General features: G+C 35.1%; 1 long non-coding RNA gene across 1 annotated transcript in view; it reads left to right on the top strand.

Annotated features, from left to right (window-relative positions):
- The window catches only part of LOC118544369 (uncharacterized), a 37,414-nt gene extending 21,493 nt beyond the window's left edge, over positions 1 to 15,921 (top strand). Inside the window, exons 3-4 of the long non-coding RNA XR_004921545.2 lie at positions 15,129 to 15,183; positions 15,686 to 15,921. This is a non-coding gene — a long non-coding RNA (uncharacterized LOC118544369). The remainder of the gene's footprint in view (positions 1 to 15,128; positions 15,184 to 15,685) is intronic.
- Positions 15,922 to 21,713: the final 5,792 nt, after the last annotated feature.

The raw sequence follows: 21,713 nt of genomic DNA, 5'->3' as shown, positions 1-21,713 counted from the left end.
AAGTGATCAACTTTGAGCTTGTTATTAAAAACACCAGTATTGAATTTAGAATAAGTACATTAATAGTAGTGATAGTGATAAATTGGAATTGGAGACGGGGGCGGTTAAAAGTAACCCAGTAAGCAGGGAAGCCAAATTGGAGTGCAACTGGAGATGTTGGGGGTTATTAAGTGATCCTATTAAGAGATCAGAAAAAAAAAATGGACTAAGTAGCTCTGTGTTTGGAGAAGAGAGGATTAAGAGAAGGTATATTAAGTCTGTGTAAATAAGAGACTATGATATTCAAAAATTATTACTAAGCTATAGTAGTCATTAATACAGTTCATTGAACATGTCTGGGTCTCCATGTTGTGTTCACATGGAAGAATGTTACTTCCTGGACCCTTGTTTTGGATGGTAAATTATAAGCCAAAGGTAGGTATTTTGCTTTTGCTTTGGAGCATTTATTTAATTATCAACACAAAACCCTCTAGTCCTTCCTCCCGTATAGCCCATGAACAGCAATGCCTAGGTTGCACGTTGTTTCAACAGCCTGCATTCCTGAGAAACTAAGATGATTGGAGCTCCTTGTAGACCTGTAATGGATTTGTAGCATGAGTGAGAAATAAACCTCTGTTGTTCTAAGTCCCTGATGAATTTGAGTTATTACCACAACATAATATAGCCTGCTCTGACTGATTCAAAAGCCATTGGTGCAATAAAGACCCAAATGAACCAATAGACCAAAATGGAGAGCTCACAGACAGACGTGCATACAGATCCACTATGAATAGGGTACCCAATAAATCAACGAGAAAATGAAAGATTGTTTGGTGTAGAAAAATTGTCTCACTATCTGAAGAATATAAAATTGGGCCCTTACCTAAGACCACACAAAAATAGAAAATCTAGGTGGACTAAAGATTTAAATCTAGAATAAATGTTCAGTAGAAGAAATGTTGGAAAATTATTATGACCAAAACCAAAAAATAACTTCTAAGTAAAATGTTCAAAACACAATCCAATAAGGAAGAACTATAGAAATAAATCTGAAAATCAACAAGAAAAAAACCTGCAATCCAAAACCAAAAATAAACAAAGGCATGTCAAAACCTTTCCAGCAAAGAAAACCAAACAAGATGACAAATAGAAGATGTGATGCTCAAAATCATAGTTATTAGGGAAATTCAAATTAAAGCAATAATGACATATCACTTTACTCCTATTAGAAAGCTATCTAATGCCAAGTGTTGGGTGTGTATAAGTCCTCATTCTCTGCTGTGGAAAGTTATACTGCTGAGACCTTTCTGGAAAAGAGTCTTGAATTACCCAATTAAATATAAAATATATACAATCTGCTCCTGATCACACATCCTGGCAAGATTTTCATAAAGATAGTTTAGAGGACATGTAAATAGATGCTCAGTGAAGGAATGTTTATGGAGATAGGGAAAAAAGATGGGTAAACTGGGATGTCAGTGCTTTATGAAATATCAGGAGGCAGAAGCAACACATTAGAGGTAAATCTAGGAACATAAATAATCTCAGAAATATACTGATTACTTTTTTTAAAAACTAAATTATGTCATATAATCCTATTTGTTTATATTCAGTGTCTGCAGACAAAATGATCATTGAAAAGAACACTTAAGATAATAAACACAGCACGTTAATATTGTTGCCTATGTTGAGTGGGGGTGTAGAATAAAGGATAGAAGGATAAGAAAGAATAAGCAAGCCCATAGAAAAAACTAGCAACAAATAGAAAAGAAATGGTTCTACATTTAAAATGCTGACTATCTTGCAAATTGAGAACTAGGTATGCTATAAGATAGGATAAGAAACGCCCTTCATTTGGGTTAACATTTGGAGACTAGTTATAATCATCCATATAAATTGTCTAAGTTAGAGAAATAAAAATACATTGTGATAATATATGACTGTGTTGCAGTTGTTATGGACAAACCAGTTTGATTCAGTTGTTATCAGAATAATTGGCGCGCATGGATTCCAAAGTGCTTCTGGGATTCAGTATGTATTGTCATGGGACATCTCAAACTTATCTCTGCATTGTGAATTTGGGCTGTTGTTATTTTTTCATATTTAAAGCTAATACTTTGCTGTGCCCACTCTCAGATTTAATTCCTTCTTTTTCCACTATTATCTGCCTGTTCTGCTCATTTCTGAAATTTTGGGTCATCCATTCTAATAGAAGACAGTTTCCTATTCTTGGTGTTAAGAATGACAGATATATGCAATAAAAAATGTGAAAAATAACATGAGCTATGACTTTGCAAGCATACTACATGGTTGTAAAGTGCATAAATAGATGTTAACATCTATAGCATTTACTAATGATTCTATAAACAAAGGCAGGAAGAAATGTCTTAGATGGACCTCAAGGATACAGCTATGCAGGCTGCCTGGATAAAAGAGATTTTTGTATGTTAATGGGTGTGTGTGTGTATGTGTGTGTGTGTATTAATGATCCATTACTCCAGGAAATAGAGTGTTAGATTAAGTCTGACATGTTGTACCAACTGCATTCAGAAAAATGTGAATTGAACAGACATCAAGAAACCAAATAGGGTTTAGTGGGATTGATTCATGTTTCATGTGGTCAGTACCTGTAAGACCAGTGGACTTGAGAAAAAATTGCCAATTCTGAAGAGAAAGTATGACTTTTTCTTGCACAGGAGGTCTAGAAAAAAATGAATGTAAGCTGCAGTGATTCAGAATTGCCATTTGGGTAACTGTTCGTGGAGTGACTGTATTTCACAGGACATTGCTGGTCAATTTTGTGTCGTAGAAGAAAAAGTAAGGAACACATTCAAGAGGAACCAACAGAAGTTTAGCATGTAACAGAATACATTTTATATCAAAATAAAAATACACCATGAGGAACAAGAGAATAGAGATATTAGTAATACACAATGAAATTTAAACTTGGGGAACAGAAGAGCACTTACTGGTGTCACAGAACATTTTTAATTGTTCTGAAGACATAATAGATTCTATACTTAAAATACCACAGATAAAGTAGAAATTTAACTTGAAATACAAACTGAAATTATCACTTCATGTCTTGAATTGCTTATTTCAATTTTTAATAACACATTAATAATGTGCTTTTCTCTAATTTGTCACTTACTCCTTTCCTATAAACAATGCTAGTGACAAAACTTAAACTCATTCATATCTCCCTATAAAAGCACTTTCTTACTTGTGTCTTGTTCAACATTAATTTAAACATACAGACTTTAATGGGAATTAAGGAGGGCACTTGTTGTGATGCGCTGGGTGTTATATGTAAGTGATGAATCCCTAAATTCTACTCCTGAAACCAATATTACACTATATGTTAACTAACTGGAATTTAAATAAAAACTTGAAAAAAATGAAATAATAAGTAATCAATAAATGGCAGCTATTATCACTCAACAATAAAAAATGAAAAATAAAAAGTAAATAAACATACAGACTTTAACTTAGTATCAGAATTCTGGAATGAAGCTTATGCTTACTTGATATGTCCCTGTTTGATATCAGTTCCTTTCTTATCTTCATTTCAATCAATACTTTCCTCATCCTATATCTAACGAATAGTCTCTAGTTATTTGTACATTATCATTAAACATCTTTTTCCATATTTATCTCTTCCAAAAAGAAACTGATCTATAACACCACTAATAGTAAATAATAACTAAATTAGAGACTTGAGCATAGAGTGTTTTCTAGCGGGTTAAAAAAAAAAACCTTGGCCTAAAATATTCTGAATATACTGTCACCATCAGCAGTTTTCCATTATTTCTCACATGGAAGATTAGTAATAGAATTATTAAAAATTATAAATAATTATAATTATTAAAATTTTATTTATGTTTATTTTATTCATATAAAGTATATATATTTATATTATGTAAAATATATATATATGTATCTTTTCATTATATACATTTCATTATATATATATTTTTTTCCTTCAATTATCCTAATCAGAGGTGAAGGTACTTTGCCCACTGCTGTTATTTCTTATTACAACAACTCTAACAACAGTGGAAAATTTTGAAAAGAGAAGCAACTTCTGAATTAATATAATCCATTTCTGCATGTGTATCTCTTAAAGATAATTGCTAACCATAATTGTGAACATGACAATCTTAATGCCATGGAAAAAAACATTACTCAACATCAAGATAAAACCAAAGCAGGAAGTAGAACATCCAGCAATAACCAAGGGTGACATCATTATTTGGCAAGTAGTTCCTACTTACAGAGAAACGTTTTCTTTTTTTCAAAGGAAAGCAGATGCTTCTGCTATAGGATTAAACAGATTTTTGAGTCTTTAATCTCACCTAATATTTAGTACTAAAATTCATATTCACTTTAAATGTCTTTTAAAATATCTAGCATTTTTGAGTCTTATTTCTTCCAGGAGCACAAATTAAAAATGAATAAAATAGAATAAATGAATTCCTCAGAAACAGCACACATAAATCCAGTAAAAAGCTACACTGCACAATTCATATATTAAAAATATAAAGTAGTGCAACTAAAAATAACTGAATATTAACTTCCTTCTCATTAACAAGGAGATAGTGAGAAGAAAAATCTCAGATTTGAAGTCTTAGAAGACAGATGTTGTGATCTTTCCTTATAAAAAATTACCTATAAATTAATGCAAGTTCCCAGAAAATATTTTGATCGAGAAATTAATTTTCAGGGGCACCTGGGTGGTTCAGTTGGTTAAGGGTCAGACTCTTGATTTCAGCTCAGGTCATGATCTCAGGGTCATGAGATCGACCCCCACCTGGGGCTCTGCACTCAGCCCGGAGTCTGCTTGAGATTCTCTCTTCCTCTGCTCTTCCCCCTCTGCTTGTGTGTGTTCTCTCTCTTTCTCAAATAAATGAATAATAAATAAATATTAAATAAATAAATAAAACCTTAAAAAAAGAAATTAATTTTCAGAAAGTTATATCCCTTGCTTCAAGAAATGTTTTTAAAGTATATTTGTGACCTAATTCCGAGGAAAGTGACAAAATGCAAGTGAAGAAGAAAAATTACCACGAAGTGTGTTCTAGGTGTCATTTATTTATATAAATGCCAAGTTAACCATGCTGCTGCATTTTGATAATTTAGGAGGAAACACATGATTATATTTCATCATAAATGGATTGTCCTCGGGCGCCTGGGTGGCTCAGTTGGTTAAGCGACTACCTTCGGCTCAGGTCATGATCCTGGAGTCCCTGGATCGAGTCCCGCATCGGGCTCCCTGCTCGGCAGGGAGTCTGCTTCTCCCTCTGACCCTCCCCCCTCTCATGTGCTTGCTCTCTCTCATTCTCTCTCTCTCAAATAAATAAATAAAAAATCTTTAAAAAAAAAAATAAATAAAAATAAATGGATTGTCCTCTTTTACTGTTTTACACCTTAAAATGTGGGCTTTCATTTTTGTGTACTTATATGAAGTTTTCTTTTATATGAAATCTGTCATTTAGAGCGTAGTGGTTAAGAGATTTTCCTGTAGTCAGACTTTTCTGGGTTTAGAAGCCTGCTCAGCAACTTGCCAGATTCATCCTGAGAAAGTCCTTTCTATATCTCAGTTTCTTTATCTGTAAAAAGGGGCTAACAATAGTATCTACCTTATAGGAGCCTTTTAAAGATTAAATGAACTCATCTGGTTAGAATTCAGTAAATGTGTATTATTATTAAATTTGTTTAATCTAGATTAGGAAAGAGACATGCAGAGAGCTAGTTATAATAGCAAGAAGAATAAAAATAAGTGGCATGAGAAATTTATTAGCAAATATGTTATGGTACATTTAATTCTTCCTGAAGTGGTGTTAGGGAAGGGCAAATGGATCAGGGACACTTCAGTTGAGCACTGAAGAATGAGTAAGTTTCCAAAAAATAGATATGAGGCAAGAGATTCAGGGAAGGAAATAAAAAAGCATGGAGTCATGAAAATGCATGATACACTCAGAAAATATCATATAATAGTCTTGTATGCCTGGAAAATATATTTAAAAATAAACATCTTCATTTGATTAATTGATTCATTTTCTTTGAAATGGTGGTACCGGAACAAATGAGAAAATGATTGGCAGTCATGATGCTTCACTCCCTTTGCTCAATTTTCCTATTTTTCTTTGTTAAAATTCCACCATTAATGAGAAATTAACAACTTCTTTGTGTCAAACAGACAATCAAAATTCTGGCCAAATCACAGACTTTTTGCTAAGAGTTCCTAAAACACTAGCTTTCTGGTGGACATGCTGACTGAAACTGAACTTCAGCATTTATTAGGAAGCCTGACTGAAGCTCTCTCTTGGCAGAACTGGGCCTCATCAAGCTGGCTAATGATTTTGATACTGCTTTTTGCAGGTTCTGGGCTGACTGTGACCTGCTTCCTGCTCCTTGAGAGCTGTGTCAGTGAGCATGCTTTTGTCAGAGTGCAGATAGAGAACCCACAGCAAAAGGCTTATGAATTAAGGAAAGACATATGGAGCTTCCTCATGGTCCCACTGTGTAGATCTAAGTCCCTCTGGGGTGGACTGGTCTTACGTATGCAGTCATCTACATGATTTGACTTTAGGCATCTGGTGCACTCCCTACCCCCATAACTACCCTACCTATTCTCCTGCCTCTAGGCTGGGGTAGACTCTTTAACAAACATTCTTGGTGCTGAGTTGGATTAGGGATCAACACCTTTCATAAAACCTGCTGTCCTAGCAGAGGTCTGGGTGGCTTTCTATAAGACCCACTTAAGCTCCTCCTGCTTTGCTTGTGCACCCACAATCCCAGGTTGGGTTCTCTATTCACAGCCACAGTTTTGTAATAAGGCTTAGAGGCAGCCCAGTAATATCGCTCTCTGCATATGAAATAGGATTCTGATTACCTCTGTTCTCAGATCACACCCAATTACTCCCTGGCATTATCCACCATTTCTGACTTTCCTTATCAGTTACAATTCAGCATAGATTTCCTTCTAGATGCATTCTGAACAAGGCCTGTGTTTTGGAATGCTTTGTGTTCCCTATACTTTATACTTTCCCTATATTTCCTCTATCATAGAGATTATCACTGTATAATTACTTACTATATTATATATTAATTATAGATTTTCTTCACTAGTCTGTGAACTCTTGGAAGTGAAGGATCTTCATTTATTTATCTTTATCACCCCAAACCCTAGGAAAAAAAATGTCTGGTGTGAAATAGGTGTTCAATAAGTCTTTCTTGATTAATGAATGATCTGTTTTTTCCAAAATAATTTGTGTACTACATAAAATGTTAATATTAATGGTTTATTTATTTGTTAAAAAGCATTATCCTTTAACTATGATCTTTTTAAAAATATGAATACTTTTTTTTTTTAAGTAGCCCAAGTCTTTAATATAGCTATAAATCCCTTTATTGTAACTCTCTTCTAAGAATGGGGTAGGTAGGGCTGAAAGATGGAGAACGAATGAGAAAATCTAGATAGAACTCTGCAGGCAAACTTTTCTACCTCCCAAATTTTCCAAAAACAAAAGTGTCCTAGATCTAAAGCAAAGGAGTCCCCAATATTATCATGCCAGCCAACAATGGTTGCTGCTTGTATCAGGGAGTCAACTGAAGCTTCTAGCTACTTAGTATCTAAGATAGATGGTATGGATTTTAAAACAAATGTTTAAATCCACTTAAGCCTTTTACACAGTGAAGGTTAAGTGACCATTAAAATGGGAAGATTCCATATGTTATTTTAGTCCACAGACAAAAAAATGCATCTACTACAAAACATAATCCATTAGGTTAATGATCTATGCTGAGGTGGCAAAAATATATTAGGGAAGTGATTCACTGATTCCGTCACCTCTCCTGCATCAACTTACATTTTCAGAGAGATGCAATGTTCATTTTCCTTTGGATCACTCTGTAGTAAAATAACTTAATTTCTCTGTCAAAATAGCATTCTCAAAGGCAAGCTCAGAAAAATTACACCAAATAGCATCATCATGCAATATATCCAAATCCAAGTACATCTCAGCTCTTTCTCAGGTGTTTTCTGTTTGTTTGGTTAGCTTGGTTGGGTTTCGCAGTGACTGCTCCTTTAGGACAATATTTCTCTATCTGGTATGCAACCCAAATAACAGAAAAGGGCAGCTAAAGTGTGTTCTTGAACAGTTGCCATGGATGCGGGTGCTAGGAAATATATATTTTTAAAATCTTCTTTTAAAAACCTTCTCCAAAAAGTCATACTTCATCTTGGAGATTAATAGTTTGCAAAAGAAATATGATCTAAGCTGAAACACACCCTGGCTCGAGCAGGCAGGGTGAAATTCAGAGCTTGTCCTATATCAGGGGAAGCGCAGTCTCCAGGCTTCCCGTAATCAGGGCAATCGACTGCCCAGCGACTGTGGGCTCTGGCAATGCTATTTTCCCTTTTATTCCTCGAATCCTGGTAGAGTAGAAGCTTTCTGCATATTTTAATATCAGTATAATCTGGCTTGCCCCTTTTTATTTTCCTTCAACTCTTTCATCGGTTTGCAACCAATAACTAAAATTGTTTCCACTGTTTGAAATTCCTAGAGTGATTTCTATTTTCTGACTAGAAACTGATGACTCAAGTAACTTTTCAGTCAATTATGAAATGTAATTTTTTCCATATTTCAAAAATCTGGAGCCTAGGATGATAGTTGCAGATGAAGATATCTTCCTATCTATTTCTTTGAAATTTTCTATTTCTATTTGGAAGTTTTCATTTCAAACATCAAGAGAGCACAATTCGAGTTGAATAAAAAAAGGAATTTGGGGTTCCTTAAGTGACAATTCCAGTATACAGGCATTGAGTATGACTTTGGCAATCAAAACCAGAACTCGAACATCCAATCCTTGCTCTCCAGGACAGCCTTCTGCAAGCCCAGACTCATGGCTGTAGCAGTGCCAAGCCTCACATCCTCCATTACCCCAAACAAAATTCCAAAGACCCCCACGTATGACACATGTTTACTTCACACACCCGCTTCTGTATCAACCATTGTTAGCACACAACGTGACGTATTGATTATTTTAGGCAGTGAGGGCCTCACTCTTGAAACTCTAGTAGAAGGTAATTCCTCCCCAAAATGTTATACTTGTAGGAGGTACATCCTAGTAGCTCATGTAGAAGCTAATCTCACCCCAAAAGTAGAATGTTGATAGTAGAGGAAAATTTATTTTATTTCATTTTATTTTTTTAAGGTATTTTTTTTTAAGATTTTTATTTATTTATTGAGAGAGATAGTGATAGAGAGCATGAGAGGGGGAGAGTCAGAGGGAGAAGCAGACTCCCCGCCAAGAAGGGAGCCCGATACGGGACTCGATCCCGGGACTCCAGGATCATGACCTGAGCCGAAGGCAGTCGCTTAAACAACTGAGCCACCCAGGCGCCCGGAAAATTTATTTTAAAGAAAAGTGAGGCACATTATCTAAGGAAGAGGAGGAAAAAATTCTGGTCAGCAAATAAAAGTCATCACCATGCATGTATCCTGAACTCCCCTCCCCCAAAATTATATCATTATAAGGATCTGCAAATGTCTCTTCCTGGAGATCTTCAGGATGTGACTAGCAAGTCCAGTACAAATGTACCATCATTACTCAACTTATGGTTATGACTAAAATTTAAAGCAGATGAACGATGTAATGATTTCTGCATTTGAAAAATGGCTTCAAGGTGTAGAATGTATTGGAGCGGGCAATTCTGGATGCAGGGAGCCAACTTAGACAATGCTCTCAATAACCCAAGTGAGAGAGGGTTTTGACTGGACTGGGGCAGTTGCTATAGTGGGTGGAAAAATGTGTTCAAGTTCAAAAGATATTTATGGACTAGAACTGGTGAGGATCAGTAATGTTTCTCTGGTGATAGGAAGAGAAATCAAAGATGATGTCTTGGACACCTGAGTGGATGTCGCACCTTCTACCTTGTTTGAGAACAAAGGAGGGAGAGCAGGTTGGAGGAGGGATCTAAAAGGATCAGCTCTACTTTCCATATACTGAGTGTGAGATGTTTATGAATAACTAAATTGGAAAAATCCAGTAGGAAATTAAGTATGTACATCTGACATTACAATACATTTGGGAGTCATCAGGCTCTTATTGGAATTCGAAGGCTTGGGAATGTTTTACATTGTCCAGGTGGTGAAGTCCCACTTACATGCCCTTACTATGGTCCATGCACTGGATTAAGCACATTTAATTCAGTCCTCAAAACATATGATTTGGTTTTCATAACAATATGAAGTATGTAACTTTATTTTCCCATTCCACGGAACCTAAGAGGTTCACTAATCTACCCAAGAACACATCGCTAGTAATTATTTGAGACAGGTGAATCAGGTCAAATTAATTCCACTTCAATATCCTTTATGCCACTGTATAGTGTATAGAATGAGAACCCTGAGCAATGCTAATATTTAAAAGGAACAGAAAGTGCAGCTAATAAAGGAGACAAAGAAGAAAAAGCTAGGGAGTAGGAAGAACATTAAGAAGCATGCCTTCAGAATAGGCAGGGAATGAGAGCTTTACAAAAAGGAATGAATGATCTAGTGATACCAACTGCTGGAAATTTGGGTGACATAAGGACTGAAAGTGCCCTTCTGATATAGGAGCGAGGAGGTATTTGATGACTGACCTTGGCAAGATCATTAACAGTGGAGTCTGGTCTCTGTTTCTTTGCCTCTTTACTCAACACAGCAGCCTTTTAAAACATTCAATCAAAATCCTGGAATGGCTCCTCATTTCCCTCAGCAGGAAAGTCTAAGTCCTTACAAAAGTTTAGAAGCCTCTGTGTGATCTGGCCTCTGCTACAGCTGTGTCTTTGACCCTTACTATTCTTCCCTTCCTTCATTCAGCTCCAATCCTACTGGCCTTGTGCTTTGAACACCCCAGGCATACTTCCACCTGCTTCCATGTTAAGATTAGTGCCTGGCTGTTCCCCTACCTGGAACATTATTCCCCCAGGTGTCATCCTTGCTTATTTCAGTAACTCCTTCAAATTATTGTATAAATATCATCTACTCAATGAGAACTGTCTTGAGTAGTACGATCTACTCCTGTTGCTCCCTCCTGGCACTCCTGATTTCCTTTACTAAAACAGTGCTTGGCACAGAGCAGGCATTTAAATATGTGTCCATTGAACACATAAATAAATAAAAGGTGGAGGAAAAATCTAGTTTTATGATGAAACATAAGTAATAGTAGTAGTAATAAAGGTAACCTTGACTTGGCCACTCTTTTGTGCCAGAAATTGTTATAAGCATTTAACAATTGTTAAATTTTTAAGCATCCATGACAATATCATGAGATATATATTATTATCATCACCATTTTACAGAACAGGCACAGAAACTTTAAGTAACTTGTTCAAGGACACACAGCTATTACCTAGTGGAGCTAACACTTGAACCTACACAAACTTTAGAACCTAGACATTAGATCACTATTTTTACCTAATGAAAATTACTATACAATGGATTTATTCTAAAGAAAAGGAAAAAAAATACTCGAGAGCCACTTATACTACACAAAGAGTTAAAACATTGTGAAACGGATTTCAAACAGAAATAGGCTGTCCAAGTCATGGAAAAGGCAATGGCCCAGGTCTAAAATGATCACCTGGATACAGCCTATTAAGTTCAAAGTACAATAGTTGTTTTTTAAAAAGAAATCAAAATAGAATGAAATATAACATGAGTGAACAGTGTAGAAAGCTACAATATTCGTAGCTTAACATGATGCTACAATGGATTAAAGAATATGACACTCAAACACTGGGATGTAATTATTTCTGTGTGTTTGGTAATGGTTCTTATTCCAAGTCTGGACAAATATCAGTTTCCATTTTAACTCATTGCCCCCAAAATGAAAATTTCCAACTTTTGATCAATAAAAACAACTGAGAAGTTGAAAGAGTAAGAATTAAATAATATTTGAAGACACTATAAGTAAAATGACTAAAGTAGGTAACTACATTAACAAGTAACTGCATTCATTAATTTCTTAAAAAAATTATTATAAAGTGCTTATTTACCAGAATTTTTAAACCTTGTCAGAAGATTTAAATAGCAGAAGAGAAATATCCTAAGATAATTTAGTTGATCTTTAAGATATTTTGTATTTTTATACTTTAAGCTTACACTTTTATAGCATAATGACCTTGTGAAGTTGGCATGGGTGGTATTATTGACGACAAAATGAAGCTCCTGGAAATTAGGTAACTAAGGTATAAAAAGCAAATATTGTAGAGCTCAGTCCCTGGCCCAGAGTTCTAAATCCAAGCCCACTGCTCTTCCCTCACACTTTTGTTTTTCTATACCACTTCGGTTGTATTACTTGCATCACTTACAAGAAGACCATGATATTCTAACTTGCTGTGTAAGTGTAGAGCTTTGCAGGAAAGGCTCCAAGAGAGTCCTGCCTCCAGGGATCCGTGCCCTTTATAGGCTCCTCCCACACTGACTTAAGACTGGCCTTGCAACTTGCTTCGGCCAGTGGGACAGGAGAAAATGTGAAGAAAACGAAGGCTTATAATGTTGCTGAGCGTTGGGGCTTATGGTGGCTTATGTTCCTACAACCGAAACCACCTATCATGCTGTGAAGAAGTTCGTTGGATCAGAGACCACGAGGTCAGGGAGGCCCAGCTGCTTCTCCAGCTGGATGTAGCTGCATAAGCCCAGGGAAAACCAACAGAAGAGTTGGCCAGCCTCATGAGAAACAATTAGCCATTTTTGCTTTAAGCCACTAAGATTTGGAATGGATTTATGGTGACTCTCTTGACCCAGTTTACTAAGGACTGTTTCTGTTTTAAACTGAATGTGTTTCCCCACAGTCCCAGGCAATCTGGACATTGGTCACCCTAGGGGTAGTTTATTTTGCAATAATAAATAATTGGTACACTCCCTACTTGATTGAAATTTTCTCAAGGCCAGGAACCATGTCTTATTTAGTTTTGTGTATCTAAAAGTTCTTTATTTATTGACTTTTAGGTAAGAGTGGTTCAGTGATATTTTTGGAATAAATGTAACAAGAAGCTTTTGCACTATAAGTAAGATTCTCTGGAAATGTGTGTGGAAGAGAAGATTAGATACATGAATTCATTTAGTCTTCACATTAATCTTGTGATATATACAATATTAGTTTCATCTTACAGATGAGTAAGATAAAGCTTATGGAAAGTTTTGGTGATAGAGATATGAAGAAGACCAAGACAAGTTTTTGTGTGTGTGCGTGGGGTTCTACTTGAGGCAAGCATAGTGTGCTGAGGGAACAGATAAATGAATGTCTTCAACAGAGTGTGATAAGTATGTACAAAGTGAATGAAAAAGTGGCTAAAAATGGCATTCCTTAAGTTAAATAAAGTAAGTCTTGGAGAGTAAGTTTGGTGCTGCTTATATGCAATTCTTGAACTGCATGATCAATTGAGATGATTAAAAATCAATTATATACTGAAATATGTTAATGTATTGCACAATATTATTATATAGTAGGACATGATGAGATGACTCAGTCAAGAAGAGTTGTCTGATGATGGCAAAAGACATACACAGTTTAATGACGGAGAAATTCAATATGATTCACTCAGGGCAAGAGTGGAAAGAGGGTGGTGACCAGGATATATAAAGTCCTTGGTTCATCACGGCCTCACAATTCTCAGAGAATATCAATATCTTTCCAGGAGTAAGCTGTACTTTTGGATAATCTTTCTAGATAAGACCTCTTTCTACCCCTCTAGGTAAAACATGCATAAAATATGAAATATCTACAAAGATTATCTAAAAATAATAATTATTCTGTTTGAGTATTTTTTAACGTACCAGGATATTTGTTGCTTTAAAAGTATTTTTTTTTGCTCAGTTCTATTTAATATATTGAAAGTTAATTCAAAGTTAATTCCATATAGAATATATAAATTAAAATACATAATTAAATTTATATATCAATTTATATCTGTTTTAAAGCTTAAATTTATAATCCTTCTATGTAAAACATGATTCGTTTTGCTCTTTTTTGCATCTTTGGGTGGATTTTCCATTTCTGAAAAAATTTACATGAGGCAATATTTTAAAATAGAGGAGAAAACACATAGCTCACGCTGAATATATTAGAATGACTACATTTGGAAAAAAAATAGTTATAAACCTTGTTATTTCAAAGTGAAATTAAAACAACTAACTTAGCAAAAAGTTGTTTGCCCTCTGATAATGGAAATTTGAGTACTGCTTCTTCACTGGAATCGAAGGTTGATATAAATTACACATGTTTAGAAAATACACCATTTTACTTATATCAGTAAAAATCTCGACACATATTTCAAAGTGTGTTTCGAACATAAAAACTTTCTTTACTTCAATTTGTTTGAAACTAAGGTGGTGTTCAAAAGATTGTCATTACAAAATATCATACTGCACCAAATTCTAAACCTGCACAAAACAGACAGTAAGTATAAACTTCTCAGATTTTGTGAAGAAAAAAATTCTAGTCAATCGTAGTTGAGAAGTAAATAAAAAGTATATTTTTGCAACTCCCTGAGATAAACTGCCATTGGTACTCATTAAAAAAAAAAAAAAAAAAGGAATAAGAAGTTAAAAAGAAAAGGAAGGGAAAAATTAAAGGAAAAAACATTGTCTAGTGATTTAAGGTTCTTTTCACGCTAAAATGATTACTTTTAGTCATAGCAATCTATAGTTTGAAATGCCATCAAGTTAAACTCTTTCTCCTTTTTTTAAAAATTATATGATGGGTTATGTATTTCACTGTTCTTATTACTGAAATCTAATCCACTCAACAATATGTATCATATTCAAAGCAATATACTTTAAAAAGTAAAAATTACAGATTTTCTTACTGAAACTATACTTATTTTCTACTTCCCTCTCTCATATTTTAGGTGTTTATTATCAAAGAAATTGATAGTTTTTTTTCCCTTTAATATAAATATATTTTATTCAATATTTGACAAATACTAGGTATACTCAATTATAAGGCAATGAATGTTAAAAAATCTATCCTATCATATTCCCAACTAGAAAAGCAAAACTTCTTAAAACTAATTTAAATGTATTGACTTGTGTTTTTCGCAGACTGCTAAACTGCTCTCTAAAGTCTGTTCTCCTCTTTCTCTCCTCAACACACAGCTAGTCTGCATCGCATAGCTTCCTTGGCTGTTAGAAGTTTCCGCGGAACATAGTTGTAAGTGATGTGTGCCATTTCAGGTCTTCAAACTAACATCAATGGGGGGAAAACACAATCACCTTGAAGATGGCAGAGCCACCACTATCCCAGGTTCCCGAATAACTATGGAATAGTGCTTTTGCTGACTTGTGACAACCACTCTGGACTGTTACATGATAATTAAGTAAAATTTCATATAATCTTCTAAATTTTGGAGGTTTACTATCACAACAGTTTAACTAAATACGTTAATAATATACTGAAAGTTCACATGTTTCTTTGACACCAGGGTCATCTTAATCTCCAACTAAAGTGTTCTAGACAAAAACTTTGAATTCATGTTATCTGCTTATAATTATTCCTTTTTTTCCCCCTCCCTTCTTCTGTTATCATGGCCCCCTACTCTCCTTTTGGAGGGTAATATTCCATCGTACATTGGCTCTAGGCTGCATATGTGACTTGAGTCCATCAGTGGAATGTTAATGAGCCTGAAGTGAGAGGATATTGTCATCTTTTGCAGGATTTGGTTTGTGCTGTGAGTTTCTCCTCAGTTGGCTGCTGGTCCAAGGAGAATGAATGGATAAACAGATCTGAACTCAAGCTGAAGTCCGAAGCAGAGCAACCCTAGTGAATGACGTGAATGAGAAAAATAAATGCTTGGTGTCAAATCACTATGCTGTACACCTGACACTAATGTGACATTGTGTGTCAACTAGACTTCAATTAGAAACAAAAGAAAGAAAAGAAAAATAAATGTTTGGTGATATCTGCCATTAGGGTATTTATTTTTATGCAGCATAATCAACACTAGCCGACTAATATACCGTCTATAAAAGCTTACTGAAAATTTTATCACAAGCACAAGTACCAACATTTTTAACACTAGGTTTTTTTTTTTTTAATTTGCCTTGGTTGTTTTTTTTTTTTTATAGTTATGAACTTCAAAATCCAACAAATGGAATTTCTTTTTTTTAATGGCCTTTAAACAGTTACATTACAATGACATTTTACATTTGCAATCCTGAGATCATAGGCCTGGATATAAAATCTCCATTAAATTTATTTGCCTCCTTTCTAGTTTTTCTGTCAGATGATCTCTCTGTGCATCCCAAACTAGCATTGATTGGAATAGTTTCATGCTAATAATTTTTTCATAAATAGGATGTCTTGTTTCAAAAAATGAAGTATGAGAGACTTTTAAGAACTTAGTGATGATCCTTTTTGTAAAGATTTTTTTTTAATGGCAGACCTTACTTTGTCTTTTAAGAAATAAGATATTTCTTTAGCAACCTTATGTTCTAGATATTGCACTAAGGGCTGTAACTGAAACATGATAAAAAATATGAATATACCTTGCTCTCAAAGATACTTGTAGGCTCAGCAGGCAAATCTCAGGGTGTTCTGAGATATTAGCCTGCCTGGTTTGTGTTTCTTCTTTTTTCCTTCTCTTAACACACACCGCTATAAATGGGAAATGTATCAGGATTACAAAAAAAGATCATCTTAGCCAGAAGCAGGGGACACTTCTTCCTTTCAAGTAACATGCACGGCCCACATGCACAACCCCTGCCTCCTCCACTCACATTGCCTCCCCACCACTAGATTGCAAAGAGAAAGACAGGCAAAGCTGGAGGTCTCAAAAGAAGAAAGACTAAAACCTTGCCTTCACACAGTATGCTGGAGCAGCAGAAAGAGCTCAACACAAAATGACTGACTGAATGCCATGAGTAGGTGACTCCATGGGCGTTCTTAGTAAAACTCCAGACTCTCAAAGGAACAGAATGCCTCCTGGCTTGAAGGGCAAAGCTACGTGGTCAATAGAGATCTAAGGAGTAACCTATGAGAACAGTGGCCAATGACCAGAGGGGCTGAATCTCCCACTTATTTTGTCTGAAGGATCCAGGGCAGCTCCAAGAAGAAATTAGCTTTACAAAGTCTGTAATGTTTCTTGCATTTTTTAGTTTGTGCGGGAGCCACATACCTACTACACAAATCATATCTCAGTTCCTATACATTGACAAGTTTTATGATAGAGATCCACAAAAGTGAAATGGAGATTCCTAAGAAGGGAGCCTTTTCAAGAACAGACTTAGAGAACAGACTAAGACTCCGATCCTGAATTTATATAAATTTCAACTAGGTAATTTGGCTTGATAGCTGTACCCTCCCCTCCTCTGTCATAAGTCTAAGAAAAGCTTTCTTTGTGAATTCTCAGAACAAATATGAAGCTATACGGATTCATGTATTATCTGTAAAGCCATGTTGTACAAACATCTCTTTACTTAATGTAGTTTCTCTTTAAAAAGGACAGGGAAGGGCGCCTGGGTGGCTCAGTTGGTTAAGCGACTGCCTTCAGCTCAGGTCATGATCCTGGAGTCCCTGGATCGAGTCCCGCATCGGGCTCCCTGCTCAGCAGGGAGTCTGCTTCTCCCTCTGACTCTAACCCCTCTCATGTGCTCTCTCTCATTCTCTCTCTCTCAAATAAATAAATAAAATCTTAAAAAAAAAAAAGGACAGGGAAAATGCTACTAACCTATGGTTGGTTAACTGATATTTTCCAGGCAATTTGTATGCTACTTTGTACATATTATCTCATTTAAACCTTTCTAAGACATTGAGATACGTAACTCCCTATCTCCATTTTACAGATAGAAATAGCATAGTCTTTTAGGCTTAATTTTTTTGTCCAAGATGACAAGAAGACATTTGAAAAACAAGTAACACAATTCATTACTATTTCACATAAAATAATGTTTATCTTATTAGAGCTGTAAAAGATACAAAACAAGGTATTTTGGTTCAAGTTTTTAAAATTTATTAACTTGTTTTATCTCATTTATTTGCTGATTCTATTTTTTACTTACTTTACTTGGTTATATTTACAATTCAAGTAAATAAACTAGTATTTGAGTTCAAGTGGATTAAATTCAGTGGAAAGTGTTGGACACCTGGCAGCCATTCTTATTTTTTTAAAGCAACATGAGAGTGCAATAAAGAACTTCTAGAAGATATCATCCATAACATCCTTACTACATTTTCCCCTTTTCTTATTTATGGTCCACCTTTGTCAACATGCACACATATTTTTAATAATATGCGTAGAATTATTTTATTTTATTTTTAAACTTGGCTTACTGTAAAAATGTCCCACATTTTAATTTAGCACTTATAATTATAAATGCCTGATGGTCTGTTAAAATAGTGTAGCATAATTTACCATACCTATTCATTCCTCATACCCAAATATCATTGAACACTCTACATGCTATCTCCTCAATTTCTCCAGAATCCAGACTCTGCCTTCTGCTCCTGCCACCCTAGTCCTTGCCCTCCTAATCTTTGTCCTACACTACTATAATTGTATTTAACCTGTCTGTCCTGTTTCTAGCCTCATCTATAAATAAGCCAGCCTTCATAATGCTGGCAAAGTCGTCATTCTTTAAAAAAAAAAAATCTCTTAAGTCGTCTCCATACCTAAAACTAGCACCTAGCACAGTGGATACCTTTATTGAGCCCTTATTTGGCCAAAGTGTACCCAGTGATCTTCATTACTGACCTTTTCATCTATCTTCCCTACCCACCTTGAATTACATCTGGTTGCTTAATTTGCATTTTATCACATATGCCATCCAACTAATGCTGTGACTTGAGTCTTTTCCTGTATTTCAAAAATATTAAGCTTTTATTTACTAAATATGGATCACTTGACTTTATTTTTCCATAGGGAAATCAAAATGAAAGGTAAATGTCAGTTTTAAAATATATATTAAATAGCACAAATAATCAGAACTATAAAGCAGAATAATCATATAAAATAAAAATAAATTAGGTGTAAAAGGAAACACTAAAGAAGCCCGCAGGAGTTGAGTGATTTGAGCCCCAGGGCAGCAAGTCTGTAGCTGAAGGATAGATATAAATCCCATATTACCTTGCTAAGAGACACACATTCCTGATACTGTTTATCTAACATTGTAATTAGAAAATATATTAGAAAGAGATGTCCAGCTCTCTCCAAAAGTTTCTACTGGGAAAACTGGCTTCCAACAGGCTCTATTGCATCTCTTCACATCTAAAGCCCTTCCTTATATTATGTTCTTAGTGTATTTCCACTAATCTTTGTAGATTTTCTTAAGCATCCCCCCATTGGATGGACAGTAACAATACTTGCCAGTTATTAGATACTCTCCACAGAACTTAAACCAACTTGAACTCAGATCTTATTTATTTGACTATAAAAGTAGCCAACTTTTCCCCCCAAAATAAAATCTGGTTAACAATTCAAATTGGGATCCATTCATATTTTCTTAAACAGAAAAGAATGCAGTATAGTTTACAATCCAAACAAACCAATTATATTTATTAAGCAGGAAAATTCTGCTCTCTAGACTACTATACCTCCTTTCGAAATACGAGAGAAACTTTATCCATCACTTGGCAACATGACCAGTGAAGGAGCTTATGCTAAACACAGGTGATTCCATAACCCAGGGGGACTCAGTATCTCTTATGTACTCCTAAGCCTCATCAAGGCTTCCTTAACCCTTGGAACCTTACATCACATTATGGATGCGTGTGCGCATATTCATTCAATAAATGCTTAACCAATTTATAAATTTAACAGGAGGGGACTCAGGGCCTGGGCACATATGTAGCTGCCATGACTTCTACACATAGTTCTATGCTTTCTCTCTCTCTTTTTTTTTAGTTGAACATCTTTTATTTATTTTTTTAATTTTATTTTATTATGTTATGTTAATCACCATACAACATCATTAGTTTTTGATGTAGTGTTCCATGATTCATTGTTTGCATATAACACCCAGTGCTCCATGCAGAACGTGCCCTCCTTAATACCCATCACCAGGCTAACCCATCCCCCCACCCCCCTCCCCTCTTAAACCCTCAGTTTCTTTCTCAGAGTCCATAGTCTCTCATGGTTCGTCTCCCCCTCCGATTTCCCCCTCTTCATTTTTCCCTTCTTATTATCTTCTTCTTTTCTTTTTTTTTTAATATATAATATATTATTTGCTTCAGAGGTACAGTTCTGTGATTCAACAATCTTACACAATTCACAGTGCATATCTTTATATACACGCACACACACACAGCTCTAATTGAAATAATTTTAAAAAGAAGAAAAGAAGTAGTAGGGAAGGAAGGAATGCCTACTTTGTCTTTTTTTTCCTCTCAGTGACAATACTACTCAGTAGAAATGAAGAACAGAGGTAAAAGAAATTGGAGGGCAGCTTCTGCCTGTAAATCTAAGACATACAGATGAAGCCCCCAGCCTCACTAGTGGAGGATGACTGAAGGGCTGGGACCTAATCAGGGAAAGCTCCAGCTTCTGTCCATAAAGGAGTCCAGCATCAGGAATAGAAAAACACAGTTGAAATCTTGGGAGAAAAGAAGGGTACATGAGTTGAAAAGACTGATTTGATTAATTTTGCTGAATATCTTTCTTCACTGAGGCTGCCTTTTCGAGGTTTTTCCATATGTGCTATACTTTAAAAGGAGTGGTCAGATCTCCTATCTGCTTGAAAAGCTGGATGAAAATAAAAATTCAGGCAATTACTTGACTTCTTTATTCTTATGGTGCCAAAATCCAGTTTGTTATTATTTTTTAAAAATCTATGTTCCAATGGATTATATGATTGATTGCTATCATGCTCACATAGGTTTTTATTAGCATATTTCCACAAACATTTATCAAAAAATTTATTTCCACATAGACTACTCCAAAGTCATCAAAATTCAAAAAAAGTATATTCCACTCACCTTGCAAGTCATCAGATAATGGCCACTGCCAGAGGTAAGGCTTTCTTCCCCCCAGAGTTAAGATTTTGACACAGAAAGACCAAAGGTCTGATCTCATAAAGCAATCTCTCTCTATCTTTTCTATTCAGCTACCAACTTAAAAAATACATTTAGGTTGTTGGCAGTTAATTATATCCAGAAGGAAACAACTTACTTTTTAGAGGTGAAAAAATCTGAAAGTGCAGAAAACTCGAAATAGCACTTACCTTTAAGATAAGTGAAATATATTCACATTTAAAGCATAGTTACCCTTTTGATTAGTAACTTACAGTCTATAAAACATGTGGTACTACTTAGAGAAAAGGTGGCACATAAAAAACAACTACAGCTATGAAGAAGTGTGGTGTGAACAGTATAACTTAGTTTTAAATGTCTTTTAATGCCAATTTAACCATTTGAGGAAAACAACCATGATATTTTCCCTATAGAAGTTTCCAAATCAACTAGAAAGCTTTTTTTTTTTTCTTTACTTTCACTGCCCAGGATTTAAATAAAATTACTTTAAATCAGTGGATCGCTCGACACAGATGGGAAAGTAAACTAGAACTTTAAGTGTTATTTTCCTACCATAATCCCTCATGGTATCAAATTTAAGTGCAAATATAAAATTCTCTAAACAGTTATGTTTTAAATTTTTAAAATGAAAGACCATGATTAGGATTTCTCCAGTATTCGAGGACAACAAAGTCTGGTTAGACAGAGAGCAGGTCTACATTTAGATATGTACCTATTTC

This window comes from Halichoerus grypus, chromosome 7, assembly GCF_964656455.1.
Source record: "Halichoerus grypus chromosome 7, mHalGry1.hap1.1, whole genome shotgun sequence".
Lineage (NCBI taxonomy): Eukaryota > Metazoa > Chordata > Mammalia > Carnivora > Phocidae > Halichoerus > Halichoerus grypus.
The sequence above is the reverse complement of the archived record's forward strand: the minus strand, read 5'-3'. Positions and strand labels throughout refer to the sequence as shown.